Genomic DNA, 19,686 nt, shown 5'->3' with positions numbered 1-19,686 from the left:
AAGGCAACTTTTCTCAGGCTCGTAACTTTTGGTGGGGAAGACTAAACTTGATGAAACATATATGTTTAGAATCAGCATTAAAATGCAATTCTTTTGGTGTAGCTATTGGTATCAAAATTCCATTTTTTAGAGTTTTGACTACTATTGAGCCGGGTCGCTTCTTACTACAGTTCGTTACCACGAACTGTTTGAAAAGGAGGTACGGAAATATCACTCTGAAGAATTTAGTAATAGCAAGTTGAATAATTTTTTTATTAATACATTTGATTACAACAAGCTGTCCAGATCTATTTTAGTTCCGTATTTTGTTATTGCTGATATATTAGCTTGGCCTGTCTTCAAATTTTTATTCAGGTGCTATAATTCTATTTATATTTACTGGTGTAGCAATTTTCTTCTACAGCTCATTTATTCATGAATCCTCGTTCTTCAATTACCCATCTTTGTCATATTCACCTATATTTTTCCGCTTATTCTTAAAATTTCCATCTATATCTTCTTCATCCAGTATATTAAGTCAATTGAAAATCCAGTACTTGTATTACACCGACCACAACTAAGAAGTGAAGTTGGTCGTAAAATATGATGAAAACATTAACTTTATTAACACAATTATGGAAACTACCGCAGAGAATCTATAGATTTTGAAAACCTGAGATTTTTTCCCCAAAAAACCAAGGAATTAATCAAAAACCTGTGTACACTTTTAAAGCGTGTTCTGACCCTCTTACTATAATTTATTCGTAGTCAAGTCGTCATAGACAGGTCCCAGAATCTGGACCATTGAAGACCAGTAATTTTTTTTTTTTGACAGATTTGCCAACATACTACGAGTCTCCGTTAACCTGGAATCAAATGCCAGAATTCACCACTGAAGAATGAACGTTTAGGCTTTAATACTCCAAAGTAGTAGCTATATGACGTTACTAATTGCTGGATTAGATGCGACTATGTCCAAACGGCTGTAGTAACGAAATGTCTATTTTGCTTGATGTTACGAAAGAAGCGATACCGAAAACAACCATATGCTTTCCAATCATGGTAAGAGAGTTACTACAGTTCAAGATCCGAACGTACTCTAGAAAGATGAGGGTTTTTATCCTAAGGTCCAAATTAAGGGCTAATGGTGCGATAACAGGATTCGGAAAACCATGTGTTTGAAAATAAAACTTTAGCCCATGGATTCTTTTTCAGTCAATAGCGTTGATTATGGGCCTGAAGCTACGTGTATTAAGTAAATATATGACCTATTGGTAACCTATGGCTAAATATTGACAAAATTGTTCCATCCACATGGAAAAATGCGTGATAATCTCCACAGAAAAAACGCGGTTTCCCACATCGTGCAAATTGCACTTTAAGTTCAGAATCATAGAATTTCCTCAGCGCTAAAGATGCGTAAGATTTTGACAAAATCCTAAAATGGCAAAGGAGGTTCCTTGAGGTTGAAGGAAGATTTATTCAGGAGTAAAGAAATGTTTGTACTGAAATCCTATATGATTTAATTTATTTTCTAATAATTGTAATTTCCCATCTTTTTTCGAACCATGCTAAGACCCACCCATGACAGTAGTAGTAGCAGTACCATGACTAGTAGCAGCAATAGTATTGTTACATTAGTAGCAGTGTTAACTGTAATAGAGGTAGCAGCAGAATTAAAGGCAGTAATAGTATGAACATGTTGTCTTTTGGTCAGTGAACATCGCCCTCATGGTTTCCTGGAAGTTTCAACTTGATACTGTAAGCCGTTCTAAAGATATTGCTTATACGCCACTTTGACAATCTGTATGCGTATAGTATGCTTTGATTTAGTTCAACTCCCAGTAAAGGGTTAAATTTCACGATGGCGCAGAAGAAGAAAATCCTCGTGAGAGGATTCTCTATAGGAGGACAACTGCGGCAAGGTGTAAGATCCAGATCTATGGACAACGGCCTCTGCAAAGAGCTGCCTCAATCCTTTCGGGGTACCTGCAAAACTAGGGACCTGACGGTCAACTCTATTCCCACTTGAGGAGTAGCACACCTGGAGGAAATTATAGCCTATTAAACGACACAGCTCTCGCACGGGATTCTGATTAATAGATATTTCTTCTGGGCTTGGTCTGTCTTGACGGACGTTTTTGGGCTGAGTAACCTCTTCCTAGCAAATTTATCTACTATGGATTGCCTTCCAGTAGCAGCATAATATTTATAGGGATGAATATATAATGAGTCAGAAGTAATAGGCTTGAGACGGTCTTAGCAGGAATTCGACTCTTGTTGATAGAAGAGCATCGCGAACTGCTGAAAACCAAGTTATGACCAAGATGCGCCCAGGATTGCACAAAACCTCAATTCATACTGGAGGTCCCAGTATGAATTGGGACTTGGCCAATTTTCACTCTTAGATAATAATTAAGAAGTGCCTGAGTTTTCAAACACCTTTGGTTTTAAATTTTATAGATCGTGAGCAAGTGTTCAATTCTGTTAATAAAAGAGCTTCAGCGATGTTCTTATCCGTGGATTGTATACCAGACAAATAAACTAATTAGTGCTATATACGAGAATAACACTATTGCAGTTAAGTAGGAAATGAGGTTAGCAGCTGGTTTCATTTTAGATTGGGAGTTGAGCAGGGTTGTATTATACCCCCCTTTATACATATGATTTTGACGGATTTTGTCTTAAGGAGCACAAGAAAGGAAATGGATGAGTACAGGATCAAATGGGAAGGAAAAACTCTCCTGGACTTAGATTATGCTGCTGATTTAAGCATCCTAGATGAAAGTGTGAACAAAATGAATGAACTTACAGAAGTTTTGAAAGTTCAGGGTGCTAGACTAGGTTTGGAAATTAATGTTAAGAAGGCTGAGTCACTGAGGCTAGGGATAAGTGAAAATGAAAAGGTGGCGTTGGGTAACGAAAGGATTGACCAGGTGAGCAGCTTGACTTACCTTGGTAGTATTATTAGTAAAGAGGGTAGGAGCAGTGAAGATGTTAAAAGTAGAATAACCGAGGCTCAGGGTGTTTTTTCACAGTTAAAAAAAAGTTTGGAAAAATAGGATGATAATTCTGCAAACCAAGACTAGAATATTGGAAGCTACAGTGATGACAGTAATCAAATATGGCTCTAAAGCATGGGCGCTCCGAAAAGCGGATGAAGCTTTACTAGCAGTTTTCCAAAGAAATTGCGGACGAGTTTTTCTGGCTACCGGCTGACTGACTGTATTACAAACAGTAGGCTGTACGAAAAAAGCGGTTCAACCCCACTTTCTAGGGCTATAATAAAAGAATAGTTGAGATGACTAGGGCACATTCTGTGGATGAAAGATGACAGATTGCCGAAGATCGTCCTTTTCGGCCAATCGTTGAGGCCTAAACGGAAAACAGGTCGTTCTCGTTTGGGGTTGAAGGTTACCATAAAGAAAAATTTAAAGAAAATAAGAACTTCCCTGGAGCACGGGCAAATCCATGGGGGGGAGCGGGGATCTTCCCCCCAAGATTTTTATGGCGACCTCATGCGCATTCTGTTCATTTTTTCTACTCTTATTAAGTAAACTTGTTTATTTGATCAATTATTCGTAGGTGATTTACCCAATTCACAACAAAAAGCAAAGTTTTCCTATGAATGTAAAGAGCAAAGTTGAAACTTTAAATGAACAAAAATTATTTATCTTCACCCGGTTCAGAGTACATCTGCCAAATTTGCATAAAAATCTTTGATAGCTGCAAAGATTTTTCTACGAACATGGAACTTTCCCCTATTTCAGAAAACCTGTTGAAAACAAACGTGGTATCTATTAAGACGTTTCATAAATGTGGTAAGACAGTTATATAGTTATTTGTCTGTTCACAATGACATATTGAATTGTAGCCTTGTAGCTAAAAGTTCAAAATGAATAAAAATAAAAAATCTGGACACGAGCATAGAATGGATAAGAGACGAAGACTGATGGCTGAATGTGCAAGGGGATCGAAGGATATTTCCGGATAATAAACCATTTGCAATCATAAAATAGTCTAATATCTTCATTTTTTCAACATACGTAGCTATTACCCTCGAAAACTAAAACTTTTGACATAGGAAAAGAGCCTTTAATCACATTCTTTACCATGTGCAATCATAAAATAGTCTAATGAAAAAATTAAAAGCAATTTAGGCCAGGAACAGATACATGAGGTCGGAGGGGGTGACCCTCCTCCTAAGACACTTCTGGCACACTTAATCCGCTCTTTTTTCTTTTTTTAAATCTTTTTTAAAATAAAATTTTTAATTTGGTGCCCACCTCAAGTCACATTGGCGCCCTTGGTTCGGCAGCTCCCTTACCCAAGATTTTGCTCTTGATGTGTTAGAGATTCAGACATGAAACTGCTCGCATGATCAGTTTACGATTCATTTCGTCATAAAATTATAAGATAAACCTAGTTTTCATGAAAACTTAATGATATAATTAATTTTGCTTGCTAGATCTTCATCTTCAGAATGTGTTTTTTCTCTTTTTTTTGGCGGATTTGTGTTATTCTCTTTCTTGTAAAGCGACTTACAACATTAATTTATGTTAAGGAGTAATTTTTTGAACTGCCCCTGTTCACTCCCCGCTCAAAAAAAATCTTAATTTTAGTTTTGTGACTAATTAAATAGCGAATGGCCCACCAGGGCTTTCGTGTGATAAATCTGTCTATCTATTTATTTTAACTATATAGCTAATTTGGTTGAAATTAGATGAATGAAAGAGTTAAAAGCAAGCTGGCCTCTCGGTCATGCCAGCCTTCCATCTCCTCCAGAGCGGAAATAATAGACGACAAGGAATCCCAGAACCGACTAATTGCCTCATGCCTCTCTACGAATCTTGTGGTACAAAGACCGCATCAGGGTCTCAGCTCTACAGTTGTCTGACATTAGATGTTTCTTCAGAAGCCTTGTTCGTTTGGCACTCGAGCTAAAACGAGAGACAGTTTCTCGTATGACATCTTGCGAATTCCGTAGAATTGGGACAAAAACTATCTTCGAGCATGAACGATTAGTGGCATGGCTTACGCAATGAAAATAATCCGCAAGTTGGTAACTCCGCTTTTATCGCCAGCAGCCCCATTTACCAAGCTTGACATATAGCAGCTTTGTCATAACCTTGGCCGACACATTATGTCATGTCTAAGCCAGATTTGGTGACTTCACTTAAAAGTAGGCTGCCGAGGCTTTTGCCACCTAGCCTTTCTTCAAAACTTTGGCTGGTGTTGGTCTCTTCATCTTTTGAGAGCCCTGGTAAGGTTTGAAAAGTGTCGAATATGGCAACAGGATCTTCTCGGATTGCGTAACCCTTTTCTGATTTGTAAACATAACGACTACTACGTTCTTGCATTGAGAAACCAGACACGTTGATCGGACTGGTCTGCTTGAATTCGTTTTCATCTGTAGTGAAACCATTGTCAGAGTCACTTCAACAAAGGACGGTGATCTTGTGAGAGCTTTAGAACTCATAAGCAGCGTCAAGACAACATTAGAGGAAATGCGAACCCGTGCAGAAACCGGGTTCCATTGTCTCTCTACGGAGATCGAGAACATGGCAATATACATCGATGTTGCCATGAAAGTCGTCCAGTCACGCATAGCCTCGCGTTCTGTGTACCGAACGGGAGTACCGAATCTGGATCCAGAAAGTCACTACAGGATGGCGGCACTCACCCCAGCCATGGATGCCATTCTCCTTGATTTCTCGGTAAGATTCAGCTCCCATTTTGCTCATGTGGCTAAACTTTCATCACTAATTCCAACAATTGTCCATAGCAAGAACTAGGGCGATTTGAAGGAAGGGTACGAGAAATACAAGGACTTTTAAGTGGAACATGTACTGATTTGAAAATGAAATTCCAGATCTGGAAGAGCCACTGGTCGAACGTAGCAAAGGAGAAGCCAAAAACGGCTACTTCGGCTCTCAACGGCTGTCAGGAGCAGATTATCTCCGATATCTTTGCATTGCTCACAATCCTTGTGACGCTTCCAGTCTCAACATGCGAGGCAGAAAGAATTTTCTTCTAAGGTCGACATAACGTGTTCTGCACTCAGAAGCACAACATCAGAGGAGAGATTAGAGGCGTGTTTATGCAAGTATACAGGAACGAGCTGCCGAAAACAGAAGATGTAATAAATTCATTTTCGATCAAAAAAGCTCGAAGAACTGATTCTGATACTCTAGTATGGCCCTTTCTTTCTTTTTGTTAAATTTTTCGCACCTTGAATTTGATAGAAGAAACGAGAATAGCCCAGCTACAACATTTCTCATCCTACGGTACGAACCAAATCTGCAGAAACGAGACTTACAGACTAACCAAAAAATCTATCAAGAAGAGAACCGGGTCTGAAAAAAAAAGGAATGCTACTACTACTAGCAGTGATATTTAGATTAGTAAGGTGATTTAGGTGATCTAGAAAAGTAGAGATGGGATGGTATGATATAGATTAGTACATATAGGATGATCTTACACTAGTAGAGGGAGATCTATTACTTTGATTTTTATGTGTGGGAGAAGAGAGTGGGATGAGATAGGGAATAAGAGTGACATAGAGTAAAAAAATATTAACGAAAGAGTACACCCACATAAACCTACGAGCACATACAGAAACACACGCACAAATACAAACTCACACACATACACACACAAAAAAGTAAAATTGGACATATATTATCTATATACATACTAATACCTATAGTCTTTTCTGCTCTACTACTACTACTACTACTACTAATTAAAAAAAATAAAAAAATCCTACTTTGGTAATTAAGACAGATAACCACTTGAATGAGGCCTTAACCTTACTCACCCATCAAATTACCTAGGATAAATAATTTTTCGAAATTCATATTTTGGAATATCAGATAGCTTCATATTACAAAAGAAAAAAAATAGCTAAGTGTTGGGAGCTGGTTTTATTGTTAGGAGTGCGGGGGTGGCGGGGCGGGGGCGGCGCTGGAGAACCTTCACGTTGGTACACCTGCTACTATTTTTTTAAATCTCTGCACTTTTTATGGAAATTTAAAGGAATGAAACAATAAGTTTTTGGGTACAAATCATACAATGTAAGGCTAATAAAGGTTAGTTTTAAGGGCTAGTAAGGGCTAATACCCCTTAATCTCCAGTTACCACCCTTATGAGACACTGATTTTTTTTGTAGTTTACAATTCAAACAAGGAGTAAAAAATACTTTCAGTGATGGGTAAACTGATCTTCCTTATAGTTTACATTTCAGATAAAGAAGGGGGAGATGTACAAGCTCAAGATATTACATTAATATCATTTCATCAGAATTCTCCTGCTAAAAACAAAACTTCAAATGGCTACGACATGAGTTTATAATATAAATACTTTCCTTTTTAAAAAAAAACCAGCTTTGACAGTGGGGGCCCATTCCATGTTTTGGTTCTGGTTCCGATTAAAGAATCCTCGATAAAAGGAGCCCTTGACACAAGTAAAAACCAAATATTCCTTTGCTTGTGGTGGAACGTCTTAAAAACATTTTCTAACTTCCAAAGCAACAAGGCAGAACCCGCAAATTTCAAGTGCTGCTCAGATATCCCGCAGCAACCAGGCTACCAGCAACCAGGAAAACCAGGGTTGGTTTTCAGTCTCTTTATATGAAATGTTGGAATCTTGTAGCGGATCAAGGGGCTGCTTTACAATTCTCTACCTCTTGTAAAAACAGTTGTATTTCCACTCTTAGAAATTAGAGGTTTCCCCATTAAGTATTTTTTTTATCCAACTCTAGAGAAAAAAAAGTCTTGTCTACTCATTCAGAAAGTCTCAAAGAAGCCATAGTAATTTATTCACCAAAGAATCTGCTCGCGTCTGTTGTTTATACGCATTTTACTGCTATAGGAAAACATTATTGGCTTTCAAAGAGGTTTCTTTGTCATTTTTCATCAGCACCGACCACATTCACAGAAACGAACTGGTCTGAAGAAAGCGTTATCTATACCCCCTATCATTGCTCTCGAATCATATTGGTGCCCTTGGTCCAGCGCCCCCCTCAAAGATTTTTCTCTAGATCCGCCCCTACCTGGGAGGGTGTAAAGAGCAAGGCTCTGAATAGATTGGGATGGAGCAGGAGAGTGCTTAGCTATATTGGCCCCAGGTAACTTGGCGCTGTGGTGACTTGTTAGGAGTAGTAGTAATCTTAACCAAAATCGCACCATGAGATTCAGCGTATCAGAGCATCCAATTGTAGAAGTTTTAGACTTCCATCTGCAAAAATGTGGAGCTGTCTATTTTTTTCCAGAAGAAAGATCACGGATGCGTGTTTATCTTTTTTTTTCAGGGGTGATCGCATCGAACTAGTAGTCCTATATAATATCAGTAAAGAGGTTACTTTTTAAGTAACCAAAAGGATTAGAGTGCAACTAGCCACCCTCCCACCTCACATTTTCCTCAAAGTCGTCTGGTAAATATTTTTAAATAGCCATTTTGTTTAGCATGGTTCAAAAGTCCAATAACTAAGCCCTTGGGTTTGACTTGACTACTCACAGCCCCTGGGGAAAGGTTTGTAAGTTATAAAATTTGCCCATTGTTTACGTAAAGGTTAGTATTGGTTATCGTGAAGTATAGAGACATTTTTTCCTGAGGGGGGGATTTCCTGCAGGGCAGATTTTATACGGGAAGATTTTACGTGGGGAAGGACGTGCTCGGGGAATGAACCTTCCAGGAGAAACTTCACGCTGGGAGAATTTGCTAGAATTCTAAAGCATAATTCTTTTTATTTGTCTCTTTTTCTCTTTGCCGACTCAATTTTACATGTGGAGAAGTTAAAGGGAATTGTCAGGGGAAAATTTTTAACTAGGTTGAAATTGTCTAGAGTATCTTCCCATGAAGGGGAAGTGTGGATTTTCCACGGGAAAAATTCTTCATGGGAGATTTTTCCACAGGATAAATTCTACAGAGGGAATTTTCTGGAGTAGCTTTTTCCTACTCGGGGACGGAGTATTTGCGGAAGAACTTATCCACAGAGGAGGAGATTTTAAGTACGATTTTAAAACAATAAGAAATTAAAGTTTTTCTCAAATGATAGCGCACTAAGAAGAATTTTCCGCCTGGAATCGTCCATAAGAAATTATCCGGGGGGACTTTTCAGCTAGAAGGGAATTGTCTCGGGAGAATTTTCCTGGCGGGGAGGGGGGTATTTTATGTAAAAAAGAATTTCCATGGAGAGACTATCCGTAGGGGAGGGAAGAGGAGCCAGATTTCACGGCATTATTTAAAAGCAATAAGAAATTAAATAAAAGAAATAAGTTTTTTTTAACTGAAGTAAGGAGCAACATCAAAAATTAAAACGAACAGAAATTATTACGTATACGAGGGAGCTGCCCTCTCCTCAATAACTCGTTCTTTACGCTAAAATTTAAATTTGTGTCTCAATTTTTAAGATCGACTCCTGAAACACAAGGGCCGTTTAATTAGAACAATAAGCTTTTTTTTAAAGTTCTAAACAAAACTTTAGCGTAAAGGGCGAGGTATTGAAGAGGAGGCAAACTCCTCATATACGTTACAATTTCTGTTCGTTTTAAGTCTGATGTTGGTCCTTACTTTCAGTTGAAAATCTTTATTTTATTTAATCACTGTTGGAGCAGTAATAGGATCAATATTAAAAGCAGTAGTAGTATGCAAATGTTGTCTTTTGGTCAGTGAACATCCCCCTAATGATTCCCAGAAAGTTTCATCTTGATACAATAAGCCGTTCCAAAGATATTGCTTATATGCCTTTTCACAATCTGTATGCACATAAAATACTTTAATTTAGTTCAACTTTTCCCTCAATATTACGTCATATTTTCACTTCAATATCCTCAGCCTTTGTAGAACTCGCTACAGAAGTAGTAGCTGTAGTGGTGGTAGCAGTAATAGTAGTTTCAGTGGCAGTAGTAGCAGCGTGCAAATAATGCTTTTTTGGTCAATCTATAATCCCACTCGTCATTCCCAGGAAGTTTTAAATCAACATACTCAGTCATTCCTGAGTTACACCCTTTTGACAACCAGTATGTACATAACGTATTTTGATTTAGATCAATTTCCATCCAATATTCTTTAAAATTTTCCCCTTCATGCTGTTAGACTTAACATTACTAGTGCCATACTAGGAGCAGTAGTGGCAGCAATATTAAAAGTAGTAGTATGCACTTGTTGTCTGTTGGTCAATGAACATCCCCCTCATGATGCCCTGGAAGTTTCATTTTTATATGGTAAGCCGTTCCAAGGATATTGCTTATACGCCATTTTGACAATCTGTATGTACATATTATTTTTTTATTTAGTTCAACTTTAACCCCAATATTTCCTCAAGTTTGCACTTCAATATCCTCACCCTTCGTAGTGATCGCTATAGAAGCAGTAGTTGTAAGGGTGGTAGTAGTAGTGGTAGTTTGCAGTAGCAATAGTAGTAACGTGCAAATATTGCTTTTTGGTCAATTGGTTATCCCCAGGTCATTTCCTGGAAGTTCCAAATCAATTCACCCAGTGATTCCTGAGTTACGCTCTTTTGACAACCGTATGCACATAACATGTTTGATTTAGTTCAACATTCCTCCAGCATTCTCTGAAAGGTTCAGCTAAATGCCCTTAGACTTTTTGGACGCTAAAGTTCAAACATGCTCACCACTTCTATAGAAATGCTACACATAAACAATGGGCAAATTGTATAGCTTACAGCCCTTGTCTCGAGGGTTGTGGGTGGAAAGCTTGAAATCCCCAAAGACATAGTTAAGGGACCTCTGAACTATTCTCAACAAAACGACTATCTCAAATTTTGATCATATGTATTTTAGGAAGTAATGGGCGTGAGAACGGGCCGGCTGCCCTCCAATCGTTTTTGCTTCTTTAAAACGGCACTAGAGCTTTCAATTTGCAATCGAATGAGCTTCTTCCAAAGTTTGAAAAACTGGTGAAGACAATAATATAATAGTGAAGATAATGGTTACTATGATTACAAACCAATTTAGAATTTATAGAAAGTGACGATTCAACATTGACTACAATACTGGACCTTTCAATAAAATATGCAAATTCAAACGTATGAATTCCATAGCGTGAATCAAAGAAGTTTCATTGACTGTACAAAGAGGAACAATAAGAATCAAATTACACTTCATTGTAGGAATTGCGATCCGGATTTTTCCCTCCAAGATGAATACATTGAAACATTAATGATGGTAATTGGCTATATCAAACAAAAGAAATCTGAGGGAAAAGTCCGTTCAACAGAGGTATCTCTGGAATCTCCACAGAGGAAAACCCTATTTGGGCGAATTACAGTCTCCCATCCTGAATGCAGAGATATGTCTCTTTTTAGCCTCCTTCTGTTTCTTTGTCACCGCTAGTTTGGCGCTAAATCATTGTTATATAACAAAATGAGGAAGGACATGAACAAAAACATGGCTCGCTCTGAGGGTGGCTCAATGCTTCCAAGACTAGAAACGAGGCTTCATAAAGGGCTGACAGTTTTGGCATCTAGAAACACTGAAATTAAATCGATCGCTCCAAAATAAAGAATATATTTATTCTAATTGGAGGTTTGGTTTTATCTAGTTTGTCCTCTTTTCAGCAATTGTGGATAATCGGAAATTTATATGAGAAACATGGGCCCGCTATTGACTAGAGAAAATGTTTTAAATTATTAAGCCGAGAAAAGAAATTTTTATATTATGTATTGAAACTACAGGATTCCGGTTTTAGAGGTTAGGTAATTTGGAAAACATCTAGGCCATCCATAGCCCAAACAATAAAACAGACCAGTAGTCCGATCTATGAAAGTTTCATTTCACCAAAGTGCCTGATTGCTGCTTGTAACTGAAATTTTCCGTTAAACGTGAATGCTGACACCCCGTCAAAGAACAAGAGCTAAGAGCTCATATGACACTTGTGACGAGGGCGGAAGAGCGAAGAGTCGAGAACTCACATGGCATGAGCTCAATAGATTGAATCAATAGATTCAATAGAATCAATAGATTGATTTAAAAGAAAAATCAGAGGCTTAATGCCGATCGGGATTTAAACTAAGAGCTCTGGCACACTAAGTCGTTCTAAATATCAAAATTCATTAAGCTCCGATCACCCACTCGTAAGTTAAAAATACCTAATTTTTCCGAATTAGCCGTCCCATCCCCCAGATAGTCGAATCGGGGAAAGGACTATTTCTAATTTAATCTGGTCTGGTCCCTGATACGCTAGCCGATTTTCATCGTCCTAGCTTATCTGGAAGTGCCTAAACTAGCAAAGCTGAGACCGACAGACTGACAGAATTTGCGATTGCTATATGTCACTTGGTAAAGAACAAGCGCCATAGAACAATACAATTGCACTCCCTTTCTTTTCCTCCTTGTTGCAGTGTTTTTTCAAACCATAAACAGTAACTTTGTTTCTACTGCTTCGTTTGTACTTAATTAGTAAATTTTCTTCTTTCTATAGCAATATTTCTTTCTTTATTTTTTCTTTCGTTCTATAACATTCTCATTTTTATTGCTTGGAAAACCAACCTGGTGTTTTCACAGCTCAAGATAAACATTTTACCTTGACATGTTCGATTTTTTTTTCATCTTAGTACATACTATATAAAAAAGAATTAGGTTGTATTTTTCAAATATTTGCGCATTGGATAAACGACAGCAACATTTTAAAAGTAGTTTCAGTTGATTGTGCTGTAGATATATGGACTATATGAAAAAAGTAGCTACCACAAAAAAAGAGACTTTCGGTTTAAAATTAGTTCCACTTTAAAGCAAATCAATGATCTCCAAGAACTAGTTAAATATTTCGGAAAACCTGTGTGCAGGAAACCTACTGCTGAAGAAAAGAAAATCTACCAAAATACAAGAAATATCCCCAGAAATGGAAATTAAACCTCCCGCTCCGTTCAGAGCCACCTATCCCAGGCACTAGACCATACAGGATATTCTCCCGCTCCGTTTCTTTATTTCCTTATTTGTTTTCGTCCCGTTCTTCTAGTCAAGAAGTACGTTTTTCTTTCAGCATATTCTTACTTTCTTGGTCGGAAAAAGCCATAGAATTCAAAAACATTCGCATCATTCAGCTGACTGTGCAGACTGACTGCTTCGACATCCTTAAAGGGATTTTTCTTACTTCGACAGAGGAGGGTGTCTGAAATGCCAAAACAAGCTTTCAATCTTTAAATAGATGGAATTTAATTAGAAAACATTGATCTTGGATTATGTCGTAAATCCCTCCCGCATCTGAGTAGTTGAGCATATACGGAAATTTGTCACTATGATCATATTTCTTCAGCGATATGGAGATTAGATAAGGATTTTAATTAGTTTTAAACTAATTATTCATCTAAAAATTTCCACTTAGCAACATTTTCACCCTGCTTGGGCCAAAATAGTAGCTTCACTGCGCAAAATGGCCGAAAACAGCATTTGCTTTGGAGCAAATCTTTTTGTTACTTAAAAACGGTACTAAAACACAACTTCCGTAAGAACGAATTTTAGTATCCTACGACAAGTGATTCGATACAATCGCTCCGAGAAAAGGGGAAAAAAGAAAGTAGGGGGAAGAACTGAGAAAAGGGGGAAAAAGGGAAAAAGGAAAAAAAGGACAGGCCGTGACCGTCCTTCTAAAAAAAAAAGCTTCCGTATTTTATAGATAAAGGTCTAAATTCTCTCTTGACGGTTTCTCTAGCACACTGAATTTAAAGGTACGATTTTTATAAAAGTCACTCCACTTTTCGGTTGTAATTTCCTTCATTTTCTGAATTAAACATTCTCTAATGCCAATAACCTTCAAAAGGCACTTAAGGCTTAATCAATTTTACATATCTAGAATCAGCATAAAAAGTAGATTATTTCTATTCTACTCTTCCTTAAACATTGGTTTTTAGAGTTTGATCTTCATTGACGATAGTAGCTCGCTACTTACTGTTTATTACCATGGACGGTGTGATAATACATACTTAGTTCTCTTTTTGAAAGTAGAAGAGATTGGCTTCTTTAAATTTACTGCTTCTCCACGTCTTGCTTTAAAAGCGTTAGGTTTGGACAATAATAAAAAGAGAAAAGATATTCTTCCTCCAGCAATTTCGTTGGTACCGTCGTGATTACTATTAAGAGCTTACAGTTTTGATCTAAGCGTGCTTTTAAAAGGTCTGTGTTTGAACAAGAATAGGCTGGCAACAAATGGAAAAGGATTAACTAACTCAGCAGAATTTGACACTTTTTTCGAATACATAACGGAAAGCTAAATGTATTGACGATAAAAATTTATTTTACTTATGACTGATAGCAGAAAAGGAACCGAGGGGATGATGATTGCCTTCCAATGGCTTTTAGTGTTTTAGAAGCGCACTACAATACTCAATTTCAAATTTAACTAGCACCCTCCCAAGTTTCTAAGATAATTCTTTCTATTTGAAACGGATTGAAAGTCTCTTAGTACTTTTCTGGTGTTTTTTGGGCTGCATTTTAAAGGGAAGAAGTGTTTTTTCTTGCTTATATATTGGTTAGATCGTTTCATTCTTATTTATACGAGTAGTATTCTTTTGACTTTAGATTGTTATTTTTCTTTCAATGTAAAGTTTCAGGTTTTCCCCCTCTCAACATTGAAAACTCTTAGATTGATACAGGAGAAATATTTGTGAGATTGTTTTCACAAGATTTCTTACTTGGTTAGGTACCCATAAATATTTTCAATAAGTCATAAATCAAGGACCTAAAATAATCATTGTGACACCGGTAACCAAAAGATAAGCTAATAGAGTAGTGATGACAAAAGTCATCAGAAATCAACATTGAAAACTCTTAGATTGATACAGGAGAAATATTTGTGAGATTGTTTTCACAAGATTTCTTACTTGGTTAGGTACCCATAAATATTTTCAATAAGTCATAAATCAAGGACCTAAAATAATCATTGTGACACCGGTAACCAAAAGATAAGCTAATAGAGTAGTGATGATAAAAGTCATCAGAAATGGGAGGTTCTAGCATTTACATAGTCTTCTTTCTTTAATGGAAGATTATGGCTGAGGGATTATATTCAAATGAGTAAAGAGAGTTCCAGGAAATGACTTATCTACAGGGGTTTTCATTCTTCTGCTACTGGAGCTCGTTTACTTGAACTATACACAACCCCAAGTCTTAGTGCTATTATCTACTGCTAGATGATTACAAATCTCTAGTATGATATGCCCTTAGGAGAGGGGTTCACTGATAGCTTTCTATCAGCATGTACGTCACGCGATTATGTAATAAGACTAATAACGGAGACTATAATTTGTGATATACTGAATAATATTCGTAGTGATCCAAAGTGTACTGTATGCACTGAGAAACTCACGAAAGATTCCGTCTGAACAGAGAGAAAATGTGTAAAAATCACTTGAAATCCTTACGGAGATTTAAGATGTAGGGAAAAGTGGTTAAAACCAATTGATTTTTAACTTTAATTGATTAAAATCAATGACAGACAAACAGTAAAATCGTGAACAGCAAACTTATCCTTATCAATCCTTATGAAAAACATATGTGGGAAGTAGGCTTCCTTCCCCATTCAGAAGTTTTTCGATACTTACGGTTTTCCAGATATTTTGGAACATTTTGATTCAAAGTTGGCTTTGTTTTCTTTTTTTTCAAAATCATGCCCTTTATAGAAATAAATTTCTGTGCATCTATACGCATCGTGTATTAAAAAATGAAGGTTTCCAGAAGAAGGAAATCTTTGCACTTTCCCCTCAAGATCATGAATATGACCATTTCACTGAAGTTTCCATTTTCTATAATTTTTACGTATTACATACACATGTAGCAAATAACATTTTCTTTCTTTTCGTGTTCTCGAGCGCTCAATCCTCAAGTTTTCGATAAATTAATTCGTATGTATTTGTTATCTCAGAGTTCTCACTTGACGGCTTTTTCGTCATCCTTGTGGCATTTTTGTGGATAAGGACTTGAAGCGTCTGTGATATATTTTTCTTGTAATGAATTTGATGGCAAAATTTCCCTCAAAATAAACTGCCTTCTTGAATTGGTGTCCCCCTCGGGTGCGTAATTTGCAATGGAACAGGGGGCAACTTGACATAGAAGAATCAGCTCCAAATTGCCCCCTCCTAATGATTATGACGAAATTATACCCCTGGTCCCCCTATTTCGAAAATTGGGCACAAAATAGAAGGGGAAGGTAAATATATTTTTCAAAATCTATGGATATATTTTTTTTCTTTTTTCGATCAATGAAAATTTTGATATCCAGAACTTTGTTGTCTAATTATTTCTAATAGGGTTTTTACGATGTTTCGTTTTTTACTACAATGCTACCTTTTAAAAGAAGTTGAGTTACATGTGACCCTTGACATTCGTATATCTGGGTTGCAGCGCTAGCTAGCAACCTAGCAAGAGACGATCATACCCCATAATAAAAACTAAAATAACCCATAACCTTTAAAAATAGAGTCAGATCAAAATAAGAAGTACACTATTAGAACCACCTTGTTCAAAACTCCTATATAGAAATTTTACCGTCTCTTGGCTTGAACAACAAAGACAATATTTTGGCTTGAAAATCAAAAAAAGTGGCTGCAACCAGGATATTCTGCATATACGGCATCTTTTTTCCTTTATTTCCGTTTTTTCTTTTTCCTCAGCTAGCTGGGCATTGGAAAATCATAAAGAGCTGTATAATGGCTCATTTTAAAGGAAATTGCTACATCTAGTGCCTTTTGTAATAAATATAATAGTTTTTGAAACAGAATCAATTTTGACAAAAAAAAACTGCATTTTCGTGTACAAGCTTGATGAATGACGTTATAATTGTATAGACTATAACCATAGATGACGTCATAATGAATGCAATATTTATACACGCTTATCTTTCGATAAGATAATAATATAAGAAATCCATAATTACAAGAATAAATTTTTTACGAAATTACAACAAAGAACGAGCTCTAGCCCCTATGAACTGAAATACTGAGTCACCACATGATATATCGTCCAGGTTGCAGCGGTAGATAGCAATCTAGTAAGACACAATCATGCCCCATAGTAAAAAATAAAATATAAAAACCATAACTCCTAAAAATAGAGTTAGATTAAAAAAAGAAGTGCACTATTAGAACCAACGTTGTCCAAAACTCCTGTATAGAAATTTTACCGTCTCTTGGCTTGAACAACAAGGAAATTATATTGGTTTGAAAATCAAGAAAAGTGGCTGCAACCATGATATTCTGCATATACGGCACATCTTTTTTTCTTTTTTTTCCTCTTTCTGTTTTTTCTTTCCGCATCCTTTTTTCTTTTCATTTTTTTCCTCCTCAGCTAGCTGGGGAATGGGAAATCATAGAGAGCTTTATAATAGCTCATTTTAAAGGAAACTGCTACATCTAGTGTCAACCTCCCCACCGTCCCAAGGTTAAGGCCTGTAAGATATTTGTACTCTAACACTGCAGCTACAATTACCACTAGTTCCCGGGTGCCGCACCGATAAAGGAAAGCCAGCAGCGGCAGGACAAAAAATTTTCCGGGCCATCACCGGTGAGATGCCGGCGGCTCGATAACTGTTGACCGCAAACATTTATGTTTCGATCAGTCTTTCTCAAATCCCAGCTTTAATTTAGGCTACAACAGATTTTGAGATATACATTTTGTTCAGCGTAGTTGAAAGGTCCGGAAATTATGTTTTGAGGATGATAACCCCCCCCCCCACAGCCCTCAGGGCAAGAGTTTTAAGTTTTTCCCTGGGGGTATATAAGGTTTTATAAAAAAAGATTGTCATATAAGCTTCGGAGAGGGCTTATTGGATTGGTAATAAGAAATTCTATTGCCCTTTTTAAGAGTCAAAAGTGATTGGAGGGCAGCTACCCCTTTGTGGATGACACCCCCCCCATAGTCCTCAGGGCAAGAGTTGTAAGTTATACCCTGTGAGCACATAAGATTTTAATAAAAAGGGTGGTCATATGAGCTTCAGAGGGGGCTTATTGGATTGGTAATCAGAAGTTTCAGAAGAAAAAAGTGATAACTCAGGTCAACTAAAGGAGGTATAAAACTAAATTAGACACTACTACTTGTGTGGAGATTTTTAAAAGGGCGTAAAAATTTCAAAAGAATGTTGTTAAAAATTGTTCAAAAAGTTTCTCCAGCGTAAAAATAGCAGGCCATACTATAGATTCTTAAAGAAAACTGGAGAGGTTTAAACTATTATTTTCTTTTTCCCTGAAAAGACTACGCCAATATAAAACGAACAAAAATTAACCAAAAAAACCTTTTCCACAAAGTGAGTATTTCAAAGAAAAGTAAAGAACTCGCTTAAACCTAAAATGAGCAAAAATCGAATCAAATAATCTACCAAGCGTAAAACTACCACATATCAATAACCGAGTCAAACCCAAAATAAGCAGAGATTAAAATGAGTAGGACTCAAAACCCCTATGCCTTCCCAAGGCCAGAAATTATATTCTGGTTATATTCAGTAAAGTGCAAATCATATATTTATTATAATTTCTGTTCATTTTGGTTTTATTTACTCATCGATGCTGATTTGTGGTAGTTTTATGCTTGGTAGATTATTTAATTCTATTTTTGCTCATTTTTGGTTTGATGGAGTTCCTTACTTTTCTTTGAAAAACTTATTTTGTGGAATAAATGTTTTCAGTTAATTGTAGTAAATAATGAAGTTTGTAAAGATGGCATCATTATTCAAATATAGGACTCAATTTTTTACACCATTTGTTAAATAAAAAGGAGGCTAGTTGTTAATGGGCCATTAGCGAATTTTTGATTTACGTATCGTTGCTTTTAGTTCTTTGTTATGCAATATACTTTTCGCACTCTTTTATTTCCAAATTACTGTGTCAAATAGAAGATTTAGCTTCAAACTTTCACATTGAAGAAAAAGTTCAGGCGAAAAAATTTCGGTCATCATGCAGAACACTCTCTCCTAGGGTTTCTAGGTTAGAAATCTAGAGATTTCTTTCCTAGGGATAGAGTCTTTTTACCGGTACCGTTTCTATAGTAACTACAACTAATTACAAACACTTCTACCGCGTTTATATACCTGTCAAGGCACGTAAATACGTGCGCAGGAATTTTTTGTAAAGAGTCTCAATAATAACGATAAAAATCTAATTTGATAATCAGATAAATTTAGGATTCCTTTACTGCTTACTTACATGTGTCTGTTCTCACTTTCGGGTCTTTCCCCGAAAATTTCCCAAAAAATTACTCCCAGTGGAATCCAACTCGGAGATTTCTCCCCTGGAGAAAAATCCCCCTCCGTCCGACTCATTGTCCCTGGAAAATTTTCCCAAATACAAAATCGAGTAGCCAAAGGGAAATTAAGGCAAACCAAAATTATGGAGAAAAGAAGGGACTATGGAAATTTTATTTATATTCCAAAATACGTGTAGAATATATATAAAAAAAAATAATTTATTTGTGACCCACTTGAAACAGCGGAGTATAAAAACAAACACACAGCGAAAAAAAAAAAAAAAAAAAAAAACAACTTCTGATAACACATTAAATTACTGTAGAAAACATTTTAGAAGATCATGAACTTGGAAAATACAGTTTCCGTTTTTATTTAAAAATCGAGAAAACCCATATCCCTCTTAGATTTGGAAAAAAAACTTATTTTGCGTTCTCAATAAATTTTAGTCTGTTCCATAAATTTTAGTATGTCAATTAATAAATTTTTGTATGTTTTTACTTCTCTAAGAAA

The sequence above is a fragment of the Artemia franciscana genome, chromosome 5, assembly GCF_032884065.1.
Source record: "Artemia franciscana chromosome 5, ASM3288406v1, whole genome shotgun sequence".
In the NCBI taxonomy this organism is placed as follows: domain Eukaryota; kingdom Metazoa; phylum Arthropoda; class Branchiopoda; order Anostraca; family Artemiidae; genus Artemia; species Artemia franciscana.
The sequence above is the reverse complement of the archived record's forward strand: the minus strand, read 5'-3'. Positions refer to the sequence as shown.